At 41.6% G+C, this 19,859-nt stretch overlaps 1 protein-coding gene across 5 annotated transcripts in view; it reads left to right on the top strand.

Moving 5' to 3' along the window:
* Window positions 1-3,462: 3,462 nt before the first annotated feature.
* Window positions 3,463-19,859, top strand: part of ELMO1 (engulfment and cell motility 1) — a 304,241-nt gene continuing 287,844 nt past the window's right edge. The window contains exons 1-3 of one of the 5 annotated variants that reach the window (XM_038126700.1): window positions 3,654-4,012; window positions 5,121-5,191; window positions 13,676-13,774. The gene's annotated coding sequence lies outside the window, so the exon portion shown is untranslated. The other 4 variants (XM_038126698.1, XM_038126695.1, XM_038126696.1 and 1 more) reach the window with 4 other exon arrangements.

Here is a 19,859-nt window from a genome sequence, read left to right as displayed (position 1 = left end):
TACATTTTAAAAAAATGCAGAAGCTTGACGCTTCTGATAACAGACCATTTTTATTTATGTTACTTTTTATGAATTTTGCTCAGATCTTCATAACCTGTTAAAAATATCTACTAGTCTATGCATGCACAGTTCAGATACTCAGTTTTTTTCATATTCACTCTTTAATCTGTTGCAGAAAAATTTACTAGAGAGGAAGAGAGGAAGGTTCATCACAACATTGTCACCAGTAGAAAGAAATGCCCCAATAAGCATGGTTTTAATATTTTGTTCCCAGGCCTTAATTCATCCCTCACAGAAATGAACATATGCATAGACAAAATATTCTCATTCAAACACAATAGATTGTATTGTTAAAATAAAGGGAAATTTATATGTGGATTCTAAAAAGTAAAAATGTAATAATGATTCTCTATCTTGTTTCTATTTCACAGATAGCATTGTGGTATGCTTTAATGGTTATGAACAAGGTTCTGTAGGTAATTACTTATATACCATTAAAATACTGGTATTCATAAAGCCTGTAAGCACACTAAAATCCAACCATCTTTCCTATTGGGTGTAACAAAGGCAGTTTTGGATCATTTTTTGCATCAGGAAAGTTTTGGCCAGAAGTACTACAACAAAACTTCTTCAAAAACTGTTAGGAACTCTTTTATCTCAGGATCTAAGGTGTTCACTCTCAGAAGTGACTAATGGCTTTGATGATTTCTACAGTTTTGGGGTCAGTCAAGGGGAGATTTCAACAGGCTGGGTTTCGACAGGTGATTAGCACCTACTGGACTATCCTGAAATATCTTTGTTGTCAGCAGAGCCATGCAGTAGTAGTAGAATTTCTTCCTGGAAATTCTTTTATCTATCTATGTATCTATCTATGTATCTATCTATCTATGTATCTATCTATCTATCCATCTATCTGTCTATCTATCTATCTATCTATCTATCTATCTATCTATCTATCTATCTAATCTATCCATTTACATCTCTTTAAGGTTGTAGCTGAAATAGGCACACAAATGAAAATCTTTCAGTCTTGGTGTTTTCTGTTCCTGCACTCCCTCTTCTGGCTTTCTAGAATTATCTAGCAAACATCTTATGCCCGTATCTTATGATCCACTCTGATTTTGGGTGTAAACACATCAGCTGTAAAGTTTATGTGCACTTTTCTAGCAGGCATCAGAAAAGGGACTACTACTAAAGAAATCAGGAAATTTCCATAGCAGTCAAGTGCTTCTGTACATATCTATCCTGAGTAGAGGTTCCCTGGAACTTTGGAGACCAAAAGGAATCCCAATCTTAGTGCAATGGCTGCCATACTGTGGATATTAGATAGGAATAGGAATAAGGAGAAGGTTTCATTGGACTGCGCTCTGCAGTTTTCTAGCTTGTTCTCTTGAAATGTGCAGTAGAATTTTGTATTAAATTTTTTCCCAGAAACTAATAGAATTTGTTTTTCACAAATTTTCTTCTAAACTGTGTTACTGGTAAACACTGGTAAATTAACATTCTCCTATACTGTTCAAAATCCAACTATTATGGTAATATACAGCTGAAATCAATTTTAATGATTTTCGTTGCCGAGTGTGAGAGAAAAATGAAACATGAAGAATGAAATTTTGCATCTTAAATATTGTTCAGTCTTAATATTCTTCCAAACATTGTTCTGAACACCATATATTGGCATGTTTACCTTCTTTGTGACCATACTGGAAAACTGGCCTGAGCCAGTATTGGAAAATGAAATTAACAACAGCTTCTTGCACATCTTATGTTACATTTACTATGACCTTTTCTAAGTTGTAAACACTTTGGTTTCTATATGAAGCACCAAAATGCATGTAACAAATGCAGGGGAAAGTCTCAGGATTATGGAAACTGTTCAAATGCAAACTTAACCACCCTTTACTTGCTGTGGATATTAGCCCTCTTTCAATAAACCTTTTGCATCTGTGAGAAACTCTTGAGATGCTTTGATAAGTGTTTTCAGTGTATTTAATAAGAAATATATCACATGTGGGCCTCACATTTTCAGTGTTGGAGTTCTACCTTAATAAAGCAACATGAAAATGTGATTAAAAATGTTTATTTAACACAGGAACCAGCATATTCTTTTCAGTATGCGAAGTCCAGCTTCTCCATTAATTTCAGTGTTTAAGGAGGTCCTAAAACTCAATGGCTTTGGAGAAATGTTCTGTGATTGAAGGGAATTGCTGCCACGGTGAAGTTTTAGGATGCAGAATGGTGATGTTTCCTGCCCAGCTCCCCCAATGTTCATTGCTGTCACCCATGCCACACACCTGCCTGAAAGATGCCAGAGGAGGGAGAACAGGTAGGCAGTTTCTATATGCATGAAAAGGAGCTTCCATGGATTTGGGGGCCACTGTCAGCCCCTGTCACTTAGTGGAATCCCTGCTCTAGTCCTGTAATAACAGTCATCTGTGACTCAGGTGAGTCATGCCATTTATTGCCTCACATCGGCATATTTGCTCAGGTCTAACACAAATTGTTTGCTTAGATCTGGTGTGTTGCTGTCATGGTGCATTACAGTATAAGGAGGGAAAGAAGTCTCCTTCCTCTTCTGGAAAGCCCACAGCAATTCTGCTGGGTATAAAATCCTAGTAAGCATCTGTGGGACTTTCAGAGCAATGAGCCTCTTAAATATCAGCTGATGCATAACAGTGTTATTGTGGTTTGAGGACTTGGGTGTTGCAGAAGAGTGGTTTTATGGGAAATCACAGGGCATTATTACACTACATAAAGATCCTCTTGTACATAATTATATGCAAGATTAAAATCAGTAATTCTGCAGGTTTTGATCTTCATTTAAGATGGGATAGTTCATAATAAGTAAATTTTGTTACACCACACAATAAAAGTTCCTGTACCACAGCCAGGCTTTGTGGCTATGAGTTCTTATAAAAGTGAAATGTACAGAACTTCAAAAAAGAAAAAAAATACGACAACAACAAAAAAAACCAACCAAACAAAAAAACAAAAACAAAAACCAAACAAAAACCCCAAACAAACAAAAAACAAAAAAAACCAACCAAAAAACCACAAAAACCCACAAAAACCCAAAACCAAACACCACCTTCACTATCTGGTGAATATATATTAGAAGATTAAAAGATTAGAATTAGTAAGATATAATTTTAGAAGATATAATTTGACGGTTTGCAGGGTCACATACCCTGTGTTGTTCACACAGTAACTGTAGGTTAAGGCATTAAAGAAAAATAAACCAAAGCTTATTGATCACTTTTCTTTCAGGGAGACGGAGAACAAAATCAGAGCTCTGATATTTGACTTTTCCAGCCCGGAAAAGCCACGAGTTGGGCACTCGTCGCTCCCCGGCGCTGGCGGGCCGCGGGGATGCTGAAGCGCCAGGGCCTGGGCAGCAGCCGGTACCCAGCGGCGGAGCCGGGCAGGGGTGCGGAGCGGGGCTGCGGCCGCCCCCTCCCGGCGGGTCCCGGCCCGGAGCGGCCCGGCTGGGCTGGGCTGGGCTCCCGCGGCGGCTCGCTCGCTTCGGGGACGAACTGACGTGCGCCGCAGCGTGCCCGCTGCGGGGCTGCTCAGCGGCGGCGGCTCTCCGGGAAGAGAAGCGGCATCAAAATACTAACAGCTATTCCAAAGGCAAGGAGGTAGCCCCAGATCCCTCGTTTGGGAGCTGCAGGAGGAGGGACGCCAGCCGCACCCCCGCGCGGGGGAAGCGGAGCGGCAGCGGGCGGAGGCGGGAGCGGGTGTCGCCCCCCGCCCGCAGGTGCTGCCGATCCGCGGGACCCCTCGGCGGCAGCCGGCGCGGGGCTGCACATCACCGCCCGGCCAGCAGGAGGAAGGAAGAGGAAGTGAGAGCGGCGGGTGCCTGTGCGAGCCCCGGGATGGGATAGTGTCGGGGGCAGCCCAGCGCAGCGCACCGCACCGAGGCGGCGGCGCGGAGCGGAGCGCGGCTCCCGCGGCGGGGGCGGCCGAGCGGCCCCGCTGTGAGCCGGGGCGGGGGACGCTGCCCACGCCGGAGGTAGGAGAGCCTCGGTCCGGAGCGGGGACGCGGCAGCGGCGCTGGCCGGGCGGCGCGGGGGAGCGCGGAGAGGCACGCAGGGCAGCCGGGGAGGAGGAGCGGGACGGGGCAGGCGGCTGGCGAGCCCCGCACCTGCCCCGGCGAGCGCCGCAGCCGGTCCCCGGGGCGGGAGGTGCGGGGCGGGGGGCGGCCGCCGTCGCTGTGAGAAAGAGGAAGCGCAGCGCTGTGCTTGTCAGTGCGGCGGGGCCTCGGACGGCGGCTGCCGGCGGGGGGGGCGGCCCGGCCCGACCCGACCCGCCTCGCACAGCGGCTCCTCCCGCCGCCCTGCCCTCTCCGCCGGCCCCCGGCCGCTGCCGCCACAGCCTCCCGGTTCTCCCCGCCGCGACTTCGCCGGCGCCTCCGCCTCCTCCTCCTCCGCCACCACCTCCTCCCGCGCCGTCCCCTCCTCAGCCCCTCCCGTGCCCCGGGCAGTCCTGCCCGCCACCGGCTGCTCCTGGTGGCCGGAGACCGCTGGCGAGGGCAGCGGACGGGAGCCGCGCACCTCCGGGCGCGGGGGGTGAGTGGTGGCGGGGCCTCGCCCGAGCCGGCGGGACCGGCGCGCCGCTGCGCGGGGAGGGGGCCGAGGGGCGGGGGGCGGCGTGCGGGGCAGCGGCCGCGGCCGGACCCGCGGGGGTTAATGCGCGGGGTCAGGCCCGGGCAGAGACTGCGGCCGCAGCAAGTGTCCGCACCGCCGCGGGCGCCGCTCGGGAGGAGAAGCCTCAACTTTGAAGCAAGTGCATCCCCGCAGGCAGCCAGCCCCGAGCTCGGCGTTGGTACCCAGCCGCCGCCTCCGAGGGCATGCCTCCCCCTCGACCCGGCAGCCGAGAGCTTCTTAGGGGGTGGGAGGGGGTGAGTGTGCTCCTTTTGCTAAGTTTATGCTCACACAAGTGATCAAACCGCTGATGAATTTCAGATGAAATGATTGTTCTCAAACGTGGGTGGTGATTATGCAAAGCCACAGTGTGCAGCCTTGTAGAGCAAGTGGGTACTGGGTCTAAAAAGTTACATTTGTGAAGTTTTTTGGCTCAAAGCCTTTGCAAAGTTTATTTTGAATATCTTTTCCTTGCAGAACTAATACAACCGTTCAGCTCTCCCTTGAGAATGGTGTAAAGTAAATATAGGAGTTCCTGAAAAATAACAGTGAGTACATTTCAAATCAGCAACGTATTGTTGTTAACTTTATAAGAATATCTCTTAACCTGCCAAGGCTCAAAATGTGTAGCAAACACAGAGAGAATGCCAATGATAATAGCAGTGCAGGAAATGTACCGTGTGTTAATTGCTTTAGTATAAACATGGTTGTCTATGAGCTGTGTTTCATGATACTACAGTTATGGTGCAATTTCAGCCAGGGATGTTTTGAAGTGTATTCATTAGCAAATAGGTTTTCTTTTGCTTTTATCCCTTAGCTGCCTGATTGCCCTTGGTTAAAATATTTGCCTTTTGGGAAGAGAGGGAAACTGAGTAAGAACTGTACTGAGTCCTGTATCTGTGACAGGGCATGTTGTTTCCTCCTCTTTCTCCTTGTCTGTTTCTCCTCCTTTCCCCCAAATGCACGCACACATGCATGCCATCTCATCTTCAGTTATATAATCTTGTAGACATTTATGGATCATTCATTGTTCGCATTAGTCCCATTCTTTCCATGTCATTCCTGCTTGATTGAGTGGCTTAGGCAGAATATTACAGAGGAAAGAAAATACATTGAAATTTACATAAAGTTCCTCCAATTCGAACTGCAAGTTTGCTTTCTTTAAAGGTTTTCTTTCCCTGATTCCCACTTTTTTTCCTTTTTTTTTTTTTCTTTTTCTTTTTTTAGCTATATAAGTAGGTGGTAGGGATCTAATCTGATGACCGGTAACTAGATAAGAAGGAGGAACAGCAGCAGTGACAGCTTGCTGGTAAAAGTCCCTCTCGTGTACTGTTAGCAAAATATCCATTAACACACGTCATAAAGCTGTTAAAAGTACTGCAGCAGCTTTTAAAACTCACTAGTGAGAGAAAAGAAAGATTAGTATGGTTAAAACAGGAACATGATGTGAAATGGGTCTTAGTAAAAGATACTGTCAGTGCAGTCTGTGGATCTGAGTGTGTGAATTGACTCGTCTCGAGGCAAACCTGAATCACAATTAATTCATACTGGAAAGGTTGCACAGGAGTAGATGACTTTCTTTTCTCTCTCTCTTTGTAATCTCTTTGAAACTCACTGTGCACTGCAATACACCTGCCTTCTCTGTAGTTTGCACCTTTGCTTTGAGTATTATTGTCTGAGGATTTGTTCTAATGAGCAATTTGCTGATGGGTGGGGACGGGGGGGTAGAGGAAAGAATACTGGTTTATATACTTGCCATTTTGATATTTTTCCTTATATTCTCCATATGCCAGGAAAGTCTTACTAGGTGAAGAGTTCAGACAGATTTTGCTGAGGGGAGAGGAAAAACTCTAACCTCCTTACTTAGTAGCAGTCTTGGTAACCAAAAGTATCTGCAGTTCTGCAGTTGTCATTATATAACCTGACTATTGGTGCTTTTAAGAGCAAGTACTTCTGTCTTCTTGCTGTTTGGGCGCAACATACTGTGTTGTCCTATTAAGTTACTTCTAAATGCCGTTTTACCCTGGCTCTCACCAAACAAAGCTTATTACGGTGTGTATTAGTGTAACTGTTGCTGAAACACTGCTGTGTGCATTTAGCTTCCTGACAGCAATGCTGCGAGGTAGCGAATTACAGACCAAGAGTAACGTGGTGCTCCACCCTTCCTTCCGCTCTTTGTTTTTGTCTACCTAGTAGAAGTCTCTTTGATTTTAAGGTTTGGGCTCATAGACAAGGGTTCTCACAATGTCCAGCCTACAAAGTGGTGTTGGAATATGAGCTCATGTTTTCCATGTTGATACACAGGGAGCAGAGCCCCCATGTTCACATGCAAGACTTGTTGCTTTCTTCTTTTGATAGTCTAGATGGCTTCAGTATGTGATGGAGTGAGTGGCTAATGCCTATAGATTTAAGTGTTACTAGGAAAAGGTTTCCCCAGATCTCTGCCAGTGCACCTGCACACTAACATGCAGTGTTCTCCTATTCCAATAACAAGCTTTTGTTGTTGTTTTGTTTTATTTTGATATATTGCCAGCCACAGTGTTTCTAATTCTGTGATTGTCAAATGAGGATTTGCTTGGGACTTAGATGAGGCCTTGAAGTACAGTTTTCCTCTCCAGCTGAGATTTTGCTGTCACTTGATAGTCAGTTTCCTTGAAATAAACAATCTCTTCAAAATTTACGAGCTCTCTTTGTCATGCTGTGCTGTGAATGTGCAGCATGTCCTTGGATTAAAAGAACTCTCCACATTTGTAGAAGGTGATGGGATTTTGGGAACCCTGTGAGCTAGGAAACCATATGTACCCTTGAATCAAGCAAAAGTACTGTTGTCTCTTCTGGCCTATTTTTCTGCACAGTTATACCGGGGTCTAGTGGACTTTCTCCACTGCTGTGTCTCTGCACTCTGCACTGTCTGGAATGTTCAATTTGAGTGAGAATGGGTTGGTCAGATTTGACTCTCCATTCAGTCATCATTCTATTAAAAAGAAGATTAAAAAAAAAAAAAAAAGAAAAAGCCTTTATGGTTGTGTTGTCTTTGTTGTTGTTTGAACACTTGAATTTACAAATGGCTTTGTAACAGGTATCAGACCACTGTTCAGCAAGGTATGTGCTGTATCTTTAAAAGATTTCCCTGCTTTGAGTGAGGGTTTTTTTTTTTTTTTAAGTTTCTTGTATTCGTGGCAAGAAGAATGTGCCAAGTACACGTTGTTAAACTTGTGTCAATTTAACAGAGCAACTGTTTAAAGGATTTAGAATAATTTTTCTTCTCCTCAAGTCAGTCGCCTTTTTTTTTTTCTTTTCTTTTTTCTCCTCTCTCTTCAAATATAGTGCTGGAAAAGGAAAGAGAAACTAAAAGCAATTGGCAGAAGTCAGAATGTTGGCAAGCATTTGATAGTACTGATCTAAGAGGTGATAACATATATGTGACACTTAAATAAACTTCATGAATATGGTTTTAGAGAGATTAATGGAAGAAGAGTCACAAACTTGCAGAGCTGTCTATTGCTCAGCATTTTTGCATCAAGCTGTTTGCAAGAATTTGGTTCTGTGGTGTGATCTTTCATTATTGCAAGTGTGAGACACGAAAGAGAGATTGAAGGTAATGTCATAACCTCCCTGCTAGCTTTCTCTGTTTTCTGATCACTGTTAATATTGAAGAGGAATATTAATGAGAAGTCTATGCTCCAGGGGATAGCTAGCATGCTTCCTCTTCTCTCCATTTCAAATCTGACAGAGAAAAACTTCTGTGTTCTGGGCAGACACTTAGTGGCTGGTGCCACGTGTGGTGCCCATCAGTAAGTAAAGTACTGATTTCTCAAGCTGCTGAGCAGATGGCTTTGTAAAGCACACGCCTGCACTCAAGAGCAAGGTGAACAAGGATTCACATGGCGCTTGTTTGCAAACCCTTGAAAGTGCATTGATTTATTTTCCCTAATGGCAGGTTTCCAGTGTGAGCATTTGAGTTGTCTGCAGCAGGCTTCTTGTCAATGGCTACTAGGGGAGGAAAGTTAATTGTGAGAAGTTAGTGGACAAGGTGGTTTTTTTTGTTCTGCAATAAATCACACTGCAATGAAGACTTGTAGGTGCTGCTGGTGGGGGTCCCCTAAGAAAAAGTGCTTTAGCTTATGTATATATGAACTCACTTTGGTGCATTTCTAGGGAGTAGGCTATAAAGTTCTTTAGAAAGCTGAGTATACTACCTGGAGATGTTATGCAAGTATGATAAAGGACCTGTTCTTATCACCTTTGGGGACCTAAGTCTTCTTACTACTGTTTCTGCTGTGTTCCATTTACAGTCAAATAACACTTCAAAACTCCACAGAAGCTAGCACTAGCAGAACGGAGGGAGTGGGAGCTACAACTCAGTTCTTAGGGGAAAGACGTCCCTTTTCAGATGGAATTAAATTGATTTAAAATATTTGTGAAACATCATCTTCAGAAAGGAGGCTGGGGATGGGGGTGGAGATGTGAGAGGGTGGAAAATAAGAAAACAAATTATTCCCAAATAGGTTTATTACAAAACTGTATCTGTGTCCTTGTTGTGTGTGCTGTCTCTTTTGCTTCTGCTTTCCTTCTGATTTTTAATTCTTTGAGTTAAACTCCCCATGTAACTTCTTCCTCCACGTTTGCCACTTCTACTTTGGTACTTTATTCTTTGGCATCTATCTATCTCTCTATCTATCTATCTATCTATCTATCTATCTATCTATCTATCTATCTATCCCAACTCTCATGATTTCAAGGTCTTTGCCCAGTCCTTAAATTCTTTATCCTGAGAACCCTTAGGTTATTATTCACATAAATAATTCTATTGAAGATTTCTAAGAAAAGCTTGTGGCCTGAAATGTGTATCATCTCCTATATTCTTAAAATCTCTAGCTCAAAGGCTTTATTGTACATTCCTAATTTATGGCTGGCATATGAAGTGTAAATCTGTTTCTGAAATACTGTATCAGGGATGGTATAATTTCTTTATCAGCTACATGGAGACACACATAATAACCCGGCTCTTTTTCTTGTTGAGCTTGCTTCAGCTGAAAGGGATGATGGGTCTCTCCTTCTAGGAGAACTTCAGATTCTGGAGATGGGATGGCATTAAGTTCCCATTCTTTAGTACAGCAGAGGAAGCTTGCCTGAAGATTATCTAATTTGCCAGAGCTTTTTTGGAAATCAGAATTGTGCATGAACGTGGACAAAACACTCTGCGTGGACCTTATTTTCCTTAATGAAAATGTATGAAGTTGACAACTCATATCAAACAGATCCAACATTTTGAAGTTATACAAGAGGAGGGATATGCAGGGTTTGACAACAGGCTCAAATAATGCTGTCAGCACTTCAACCTACCTCCTTCAGCTGAGATTTTTATGTGTGTTGTCTGAGATTAGATGACTGGTGCTATTCAGGGGTGGTTTACTTCTAGCTCATTGTTAGCCTCATACTAAAAATGGGGAGAGTCAGGTCTCCTGATGTAGTCTGTTGGAAACTTCCATAAAATTCAGTATGTAGTTGTCCTTTCCTGAGACCATGCACATGCTGTAAGTACTTTGTGCATTTGTTTGTGGACTTGAAACCCATCTGTAATCCTTCTGATGATGACTTGATTTTTTAGATTTGTTTTAACTAACTATTCATATACTCTCAGTATATGCACGTGCTCTGCTGCTTCAATCTGTAGCTGAAGTGAAGCTATTGCTTTTCATTCTCTTCGGCCAATATACATTTATCACATAGTCCAGCAGAAGTTTGAGGGATACGTGGGTTTTGGCAAAGATACTTCATGTGAGCAGTTCAGGCTTTCTGACTGGCTGGACTGGCAATTTGCAGTATTCTTCACTGAATCTTGTTGATGGGAACATAGCAGGGGTTACTCTTTAACTTGCTGCTTCATATTTTAGGACAGGCAGTAATCTACTGAGGTTGGGTGATGAGGAATTTATAACTATTTGTATAATATCCTCTGGCCAAACAATAAATTTGATTTGCACATTTTTTCTCTTATAATGAGAAGAGAAAAATGTCTATGACACTGGTTGATATAATACAATTTTTTCTCTTGGTGCCAGTGGATGTACTGGTTACATACCAGTGCAGTCTTTTCCATTGCTTTGCTTTCTGGTACAATTGCCACATTAATTTTCATAGCAGCAGTTGTGGCTTCAGCTGGAAATTGAAACCTAATAAATGTTGGCTCGGCACATGGACTTTTGGACAAACTTTTTCAGTAGCACTGAGCCAAACCAAGTGAAAAAAAATTCCTAAACATAAGTACTTGTCCTTGGATTCTGGAAAAGATATCTGGTATATCCTTTGGTCACTAGGCTGTTAAAATGTTGGAGTATTGGTGTTTGTCTTCTTTTTTTTTTTCCCCTCCCAAGTTTTCTTTTTTTTCTCCTCCCTTCAAGCACCAGCAGACTCATCTGTTGAAGTTCTACCCCCTGTGGTTCAAGTACATTCCTCCTATCACCCTTTTCACCCCACCTCCCACTGTCCCTCTTCACACATTGAAATCTCTTCTGGTCATCAAACTCACAAAATTCAGGCCTAGATGTGAGGACCTAATTCTGAGCTCTACTTTATGTAGGTCTAAAATCTCTTCTATAGATATGCATAACTTCTCTTGTTGTGCCTAATCTTCTTTTTCTTAAAAAAAAAAAAAAAAAAAAAAAAAAAAGGGCAGAGAATCTGAACAAGATAGAAGTTCCATTGGAGACCAAAAGAACACATTTAGTGTGGTGGTTGTAACTACTCAGAAAAAGGGAGAAAGGGGGAAAAAAAAAGGAGCCAGTCAACCAAAAAGTCTACAAAACAAAATGAGGAGGTCTTTTTCGTTTTGGACCACTTAATACAATTTTCCCCATATTTATGGCAAATAAAGATTTGACAGCTAGTGCCAGTTCCAGAAAAGGAGGGAAAGGGCATTAAAAAAGAATTCAGACCTTGAAAAAAAAGTGAGTTTATTTTGTTTTGTTTTGTTGTTTTTTGTTGTTGTTGTTTTGTTTGTTTTTCTTTGAATGTAGCTAATGTTAGAAGTAGACCAGTTTATGTGATCTCTTTTGAAAGGAATGATTTTCATATTTTGGAGCTAAAATTGAAACTTTTCTAATAGCGCAAATGTGGAAAGCAATTTTGAGAGAGAAAAATAATCTCACTGCCCTGTGTTGCTCTGAGCCTTTCTCTGTTCTGGCTTTTTCTCTGACTGACTTGTACAAACTGTGGAAACTTGGGCATCTGTTCTGCCCTCTGTATGAAATGGTGATTTCAGTCTGTGTTTTTTGGATTAGCCTTAAGATGTAACCATGTACAGCATCTTTCATAAACTTTTTAAATATCCAATAGTCTGGGCTTTTATTTCTTGACCTGCTAAAAATAGCCAATTTTTTCCTTCAGCTACCTTAGGAATTTAGCTTGTTGAAAGAGTGTCTGGGTGTGTGTTGGGGTAACAAGAGTTTGTTGTGTCATGCTGTGTTGGGATGATTTTCTGGAAAGTAGAGGTTGCAAAGACTTCATCCCCTGCAGCTGTAAGTGACTCAGAAGACACATTATGATAAAGGAGAAATGTCTGCTGAGAGAGAAGGGAAAAAAATAATCTGCATAATTTTAAATCCAAGTTGGAATTCGAGTTCTATTTCGATACAAATGCATAAATAAAATGGTCTTGGGCTGTTTATACTGGAATTTTACATTGCTCTCCCAGCCCATATGCCAGAGGGGTCAAAACACCCACAATTCAGTAGTGTGTGGATTGAAATTAAACCAGTAGGTTTGAAGATTTTTTTTTTTTTTTTTTGCTATATGCTCCAAATTGCTTAAATTTTGTAAAATTATTAACTTCACTCTAGAGGTGGAGAGGCTTTTAGCTTTGAATTAATTCTGTTTAATTAATATACGAAGGTTGAAAAAAAACAATGTACTGGCCTATAGGCTACATTTTCTAATTAATGGTATGATGGCATAAAGAAAAAACAGTTGGACTTCCCTCCCCTAAATTAGTATATAGTCCACCAAGCTAGACTAGAAAATCAAATTTAAGTCAACCTATAGGTCCTTTGTTTCCAATTAATTGTTCTTGCTGTGTTCATTGGTCTTCATAAGCTTGGATAAGGGGATAAGCCTTGTTTTCCTGTCTTGAGGCTTTTTTCTCTTGATCTATTGAAATTCAGCGTTGAGGGCCCCCTTTAGAGAATGTCCTGTGGGTAGCTGTCTCCTCTGGAACAAAGAAGCCCCAGCTGTGGATGTGGATTGAACAGAGAGGTAGCCTCTCAGGCTAGCAATTTGGAGTAATTAAGGAGAACCAGTAGTTTTAATTTAATTTGGAAATGGTAAGCCTGAGTCAGCGCAGTTTTCATACTGCTGATGTCTTGCTTTTGAATTCAGACAGTACCTGGGAGGTCCAGTGTTTTCTGCTGCAGGTGATATGTAACTGTAGTGGAATGGCATTGTGCAGCTGTGTAGTTTTAACGTGATGGAAGAGACATTGTAAATCACTGGTTTGATGTTGGAAGACTGTAGATTTGGTCTTTGCCTCAGGTAGAGAGGTGTCCTGAGTGAGTGCATCCTCAGGAGGGCTGCCCTCCAGTTTTCAATGCAAGCAGTGTTCCAACAGGAAAGATGGAGAGGTGTGGCACACAGTGCAGATTCTGGTAAGGAGTGCATAACACCAGTTGACAGGGCTCATAAAATGTTTTCTACATTGTCTAGATTCTTCATGCCAGTCTGTTTCCAGCAGCCTCCTCTATGTCAAGATAGACAAGCATTATAGATGTATAATTACAGCTACGCCCGTTATTAACTGTGTTATCAGTAGTAGCCAAGGGGAAAGAGAGTTGTGGTGTGTGTGTGTCATATGGTGGTCCTTGCATATTGTCATTTCATATGCATACTACATGGGACAAAGAGACATGACTTAGAGAAGCCTTGGGAGAAAAATATCCTATCCTTGTTAAAAATTAATATGGGTTACAGAACACTTTGGGTTGAAAGGGACCTTTAAAGATCATCTAATCTGAACTCCAGGACCTTTTTTTTTCCAGAAGTAGTACTACTGGAAAAAAAGAGTTAATCAGTCAAATGCTAGCTTGTGAGAGCTGCAGCAAGATCTCTTAATTTACTGTGTTTACCGGGAGAGAAAGGTGAGTCTGATCAGCGTGGTCGCTTCATCTTTACTAGTTCTATGGGAGAAGTTACAAGTGGGAGCAAGGCAAGGTGCTGTATTGGTAAAGAGAACCTGAAGTGGTTAGGAAACTTGGAGGTTGTTTTGAGCATCTTCTCAGCATTAATTAAAAAAATACAAGGGTAGACAGTAGGCCGAATGTAGATACAAAGAGATATATTTGCAATCTATTTTCTGAATAAAAGCTGGGAATTGCCTTCCCAAGGGATAGCATGGACAATACATGCCAGATTGCAATATGAAGTTCCTGCTGTAATTGTAGTGCTTTGGTGAGATGATTTAGCCAAACAGGGCAGAAAAGACCTGCAATCAAATTTTTTTCAGATACAGGCAGAACTGAACTGCTCTATCTATTGAATTATATAGTGGAATTTCCACCAGACACTGGGAAAAGCTCAGGGCAGCTCCATTTAAGTTTAACTGTCCAGTATTTTTATTGAATAAACCTATATATCAACTGTAGGTAAAAATTCTCAAACTCTTAGTATATGCTAAAGGCAAAAAAAAGTGTTAAAAAGTGTTAAATTGAGTTTGAGAAATATGCTTTTGTTTTCATTTTTTACTCTGATGGTGGTACAAAGCCTAGTGAAGATAAAGTCAAAGAAAAAGAAATGGTTTAGAAGGCATTTTGTCAATGGAAATGAACATAGGTGGTTTTAAAATATTATTGGAGAACTGGCATGAGCTCTTAAAGGAGTGTACATAAAGACTCTGGAAATAACTAGATTTCATGAGTGAATGACCATCTCTCTTTCCTCTCTGAATTAGAGCAGATTGTTCCGTAATAAAGGCTGTCCATAGGTAAAAGACCATGAAGTAGCAATATGATTTCATGGAAAATACTAAGCCTTGACATAGTTTTTTGTTTTGTATTCATACTGATTTCATGTTGGGATATCTACTCTTGAAACTGAAAAAAAAAACCTCTGAATGTTTGGGTTTTTATGTGTGTGTTTGGATTGGGGTTTGTTTGTTTTGTTTATTTCAAAAGAAAAACTTAATCTGTAGCTTTTTGCTATCTTAATGGAGAAAGTTGTGCAAGGGTTTTCTTGATCATGTACAATAAAATCTGGTCATAACTTGCCATAATATTTTCACTAAAAATGTTAACCAAATAATCTTGAACAGCTGGCATAACTCAGTTTCTCTTGCTAAAATAAAGTCACTCAGTACAGAGGTGCTAAACCTGTGGAGTTCGGCCTTTAGAAGTAGAAGAAAGAGAATTATCTCAGTTACACAGTGCTGTAAACATTGCTTCTTCAGTTGTGAGCAGTGTGTAACATCTTTGTGCAGAGAATTCGTCCACATTGTCACAGTTCAGTGCTTAAAATCTTGAATGAAAAATTGAGGTCAAAGAAAGGAATGCACCTTCCTTGAATTGAGTAAGAAATTGATGCAGACTTCAAATATGCAGAGTTACTTTTTCCTTTCTAAGGTCTAAAACTGGTCTTCAGCTAGTTCTGGTCCCATTGAGGAACTCAGGAAATCAGTGAAAGCCGAGTGTGATACATGTGATAATTGCAAAGGCTTTTGCTATTTGCAGAACAATCTGGATACCTCAAGGGAAGAAGTTATCTGCTTCTTTCCCACTGGTATGCTACTAAAGCAGAGTAAGAGAAGAGAAGAGAGGAAGAGAAGGAGGAAGAGAAGGAGCTTCTCTCATTTTGTGTTAGTAGAGCAACTTTGTCTGAGGAGCAGCAGTTTCCCTGTTGTTACCCTTGCAGACAAAAAGATTGGGTTGCTGAGACATTGGCATAAAATAATGTGTCTTTCTGTGGTAGCTATTTTAAAGTATTTCTGGCAAAAAATAGTGTCATTCTGCAGTTGTCAATGGCTCGCCTTGCACAATTGTTAGAAGAAGACCAAGGCTGTGTTAGGAAGCAGAAATTTGTAGCAAATGGCATCACCATTTGCTTCTGCAGAAATGGACTACAAGTAGTAGAATGTTATTGACATCTGTGGGTATATGAATCCCCAGTGTAATGTGTTTTACTTCTATTCTACAGAGCATTTTACGTAGGTAGGAGAAGCAGGTATTCATTGCTGGTGAAAAGCATTGTACGTTACCTGCCCCTTTGGAAGGGAAATTTTATGTGCTTACATTTAAAAACTGCCAATGCCAGAGGCATAATTTTTTATTATTATTGTTATTCTTATTTTAAAAACCACATCTTGGACTTCCTTATCCATAAAGATTGTTCAGTTTCAGACTCTTTGTTGGAACTGTTCTGCCAGGAGCCTTCCTGGCCTCTGGCGCTATCAACAGAAAATGCAGCTCTTAAAAGAATGGATTATAGTTTTGGAAGGGCTACTGGAGGGGGGAGAGGATACCAAGACTGGCAGTGAAAGGCAGAACTTGGCATTGCAAAGAAATGGCAGAAAAAAAAAATTCAGCCTCCTTGAAGCTTTTGATGATGGTAGAATAAGGTTGAATGAAGGAAGAGAAAAGAGAAATAAAACAAGTGGAAGGGAAAAGCATTAGCAGGCCCCAAAAGAGGAGGGGAAGGTATTGTTGAGTTTATTTAGGTCCTGTGTTTCTTGCTAGATAAGCCTGAAAAGGGAATTTGTGATCTCCAGTGTTTCAGTTTAGTAATTTAAATCCATGTGATATATAACTTTGGGGGGATCCCCCACACAAATTCACACGAGCTTAGTCTGTCAGGCATATGGAAACTGAATTGAATATCTGAGCCATTGCATAACTTCTAACTGACTGAAGAGGGGAAGAGCAGAACACAATGGCACCTTCATTAGGTAAGCATTCCTCAGTCCTCCACATCTCTAACACATGCTCATTTTTAAATATTATGTTGCCCAGCTGGATACAGGATCACTAGCTGGTGGCAGGGCAGGATTGTAACAAGTTTGCAAACAACCTTTGCATCCTCTGGGGAGAATAGTGAAGCCCAAGTGGCACCTTGGATTGTCCTGCAGGTCAGGGAGCATACAAACTGGCTGCTGTTTCAGAAAGATCACTGGCCTTTCTCATTCCTTTTCTTTTTGCTTCTTCCCTCTCCATCCTTTCTGTCTGCTGTTGCAGAGCCTGTTTGAGTCCTTGGCAGACAGCATTATGGGTTGTCTACCATAAGGCTGCAGTGGGAGTAAGGAAGCTCCTGAGCTTTTAAGGCCAATCCTAGATTATTCTGGGTCCTTTAAGGTGGGTGGGTGGGCGTGAAGACTGGAAAGAGTCTTATTAAATTACAATTAAATATGAACTTAACTTTTGCTCCTGTTAATTCAGCACAAACCAAGACAGATATGGGTCATATTGTTTTTTGCACTACAGGTATAGATAATGATGGAGAAAATAAATGCACAGGTCAGATCAGTGGGGTGGGAAGCACCCATCTTGTGCAGCTGCAGTTATGCCTCTGACCATAGCTACTTTCTGAACAGCTTGGAAAGGCTTCCTATGAAGACTTTTGCTATTTAAACAACAAGAGATTGTAATCTGCACTCAGGAAGCATTCTTTTAATCAAAATATTTGGCTTTTATATCCATGCACACACATGCGTGTGTGCAAACCTGCAGTATAACAGCACAGTGGGGTCTATGCTTATTATTTTAGTGGTAGTGAATATTAAGAAATTAGCCACTAAACCAGATGAAAAACTGAGTTCCTGCAAATTTAATTGGAACTGTGGTTGGATAAAGGACGCAGGCATATGGCTGTGTTCTTGATCAAAAGAATCTGAAGTCTGCTGGCTTAATGGTTTTCATCTCATTTCACTGGCCTTTGACCCTGAGAATTTTGTATAGCTAATAAATTCAGCCCCTAGTGAATTATTTGCTATTCATTTCAGAGATTGACTGTGCTACAAAAATTGTGATGTCTGTCTCGTAGTGAGGATGAACATTATGCTGGAGCAGTTGAGTGTCTCGGGTGTGTAGTGAGGCACTGAGTCAAAGCCAGGCTGTTCTTTGCTGCTGTAAACACATCTCTGGCTTGCTGTTGGAGCATGATTACTTGGATTATATTGTTGCTCTCAGAATATGTTGAGGTTTTTTTCCTAAGTATCTGTTGGAGGGTCGCCTTTTAAGCGTTGAACATCATTTGTAATTAAGGGATCTTAGCATATTTTCTTAAAAGCTGAAAGGAAATAAGGAAATTAAGTTAAACAGTCCTCCATGCTGTTCTGACTTCTGCTTTAGGAAAGGATGCCAGATATTGGGGTAATAGGCAACACATTTGAAAATTTTCTCTAAATGTTGTTGCAAGGCCTGTAGAAATGAGTGGATCTCCAGAGTGCTAAAAGAGAATAAAGTTTTATTGCTTGCTGTAAAGCTACTGGTGGATGGAGTAGTTACACTAAAGAAAGGTGAAGTTTTGATTTAAACAAAGCTGTCTGTTCTGCTCTATATAGGTAGATCCATGTAGGCATACTTCATTTGAAATAAGCACATTTTTAGAAGGTCTTGGAGAGGAAATGCAGTGAGTTAGTGTTTATATTAGTTTATTGTGGATAAGCTTAGATTCTCTCCTTACTGCAGAAGAGGAGCCACACTATCTTAAGCATGTAGCATTTTACTTTAACTGCAAATTTTGTCATGGAGGCAGGCAAAATGAGGGGAAGGAATGAGTGTTTGCAGATTTAACTTGTTGTCCTGCCTCTTTGGCAGTCCTAAATATCAGGAGCATGTGGAGAGTTACTGGCAGGCTTACAGGTAATGTGGAGCTCCAGCAGCGTGGCTGCCAGTGAAGCCTGCACTTACTAATAACTGACTAATTGTTTCTGTCACACCTGCACAAGCCTTTCTATCTCTCCGAAACACATTAGCATTCATGAGAAGTTACTGAACCATGATGAATCACAAACACATTTTAAGTAATTCTTTTGTGATTCTCCTTGGGCCAAGTGCACCTTTTCTAAACAAGACCTTGTTTTTCTGCCTCATGAAACATTGTATTTCATTTAACTGAAAGTCAGAGAAATGAAATCCTCTCTGTGTATTCAGGCTTACCTTTTAACGGGGACTTCATATTCTTGCTTCTGACTTTTTACCTCTGAGCTTCATTGTGTGGTTAGATAAAAAAGCCCTGATCTGTGCTGGTTTTATTAATGCAGTAATATGGCTATATCACATATTGTGACACATTAGTTGTGAAGCTTTGGGTGCCAGTTCTGCCACCTCCCTGGGTGTTCACCCTGTTAGCAGCCGGTTTCCACAGAGGGCTTTGTCCATCTCAGTATTGCTCATTTAGTCAGATGATGGTTACTTGAACTGCATGGGAACTCCACAAGCCTTTTCCATATGAGAGTGCCTGTGCTATTCCAGGATCTTGCTGTGATCTCACCAGTACATGCCTGCCAAATGCTTAGTTTGATTTACTGTTCTCATTTTCAATGTAGACTTAGACAGTCATGAAAGGAATGATTAAATCAGAGTGGGAATGACTATGCAAATAACGGATGGAAGTGTAAGAGTGAATAGAAACAGCTATAGAATTTTTTAGCTTCAGTTATTTATTTGAAAAGTTATTTCAAGATATGATTGATCAAAAATGCTGTGTTTTGCTAGGGCTGAATGGAGATCTTGTGCAATGAAATGGAAGTATTAGCTGAGATCACATATAAAACAAAACCTTTGGTATAACTGGTGTTTCCACCATGCTAAGCCAAAACTCCAGGATGGATTTCTGCCGGCAAGGTGTTGTATTAGGTATGGAGAGCAAGCAGATCTGCTGCTTGAAAGAGTTGGGTCATTCCTGCCACCCTCTGAAGTTTCAGCTTGGTACCCCAAGAAAGAGCAACAGATTTTGTTGCTTCTTTGTATGGGATCTGTGTCTCTTTTCTCCTTTTCTACTCTACTTTTAAATTGTCAGCTCAATCAAACCAAGTCCATAGAGCAATAGAGGTCCTGAAGATGCAAAGTTCAGACAGGTTTTTGAAAGTAGAAAACTGGGTAAAGCAGAGATTCTAAGGGAAAAGTTCTGGGGTGAATCTAATTAAACAGCTAGAGACCTGCACCAGGAGTTCAGATGGCTTTGCCTTAACCCTGCTGCTGACATGGAAGCTCTTTGCTCTCTTTGGTTAGACAAATG

Source organism: Motacilla alba, chromosome 2 (genome assembly GCF_015832195.1).
Source record: "Motacilla alba alba isolate MOTALB_02 chromosome 2, Motacilla_alba_V1.0_pri, whole genome shotgun sequence".
Taxonomy (NCBI): domain Eukaryota; kingdom Metazoa; phylum Chordata; class Aves; order Passeriformes; family Motacillidae; genus Motacilla; species Motacilla alba.
This window is presented reverse-complemented; position numbering and strand designations above follow the sequence as displayed.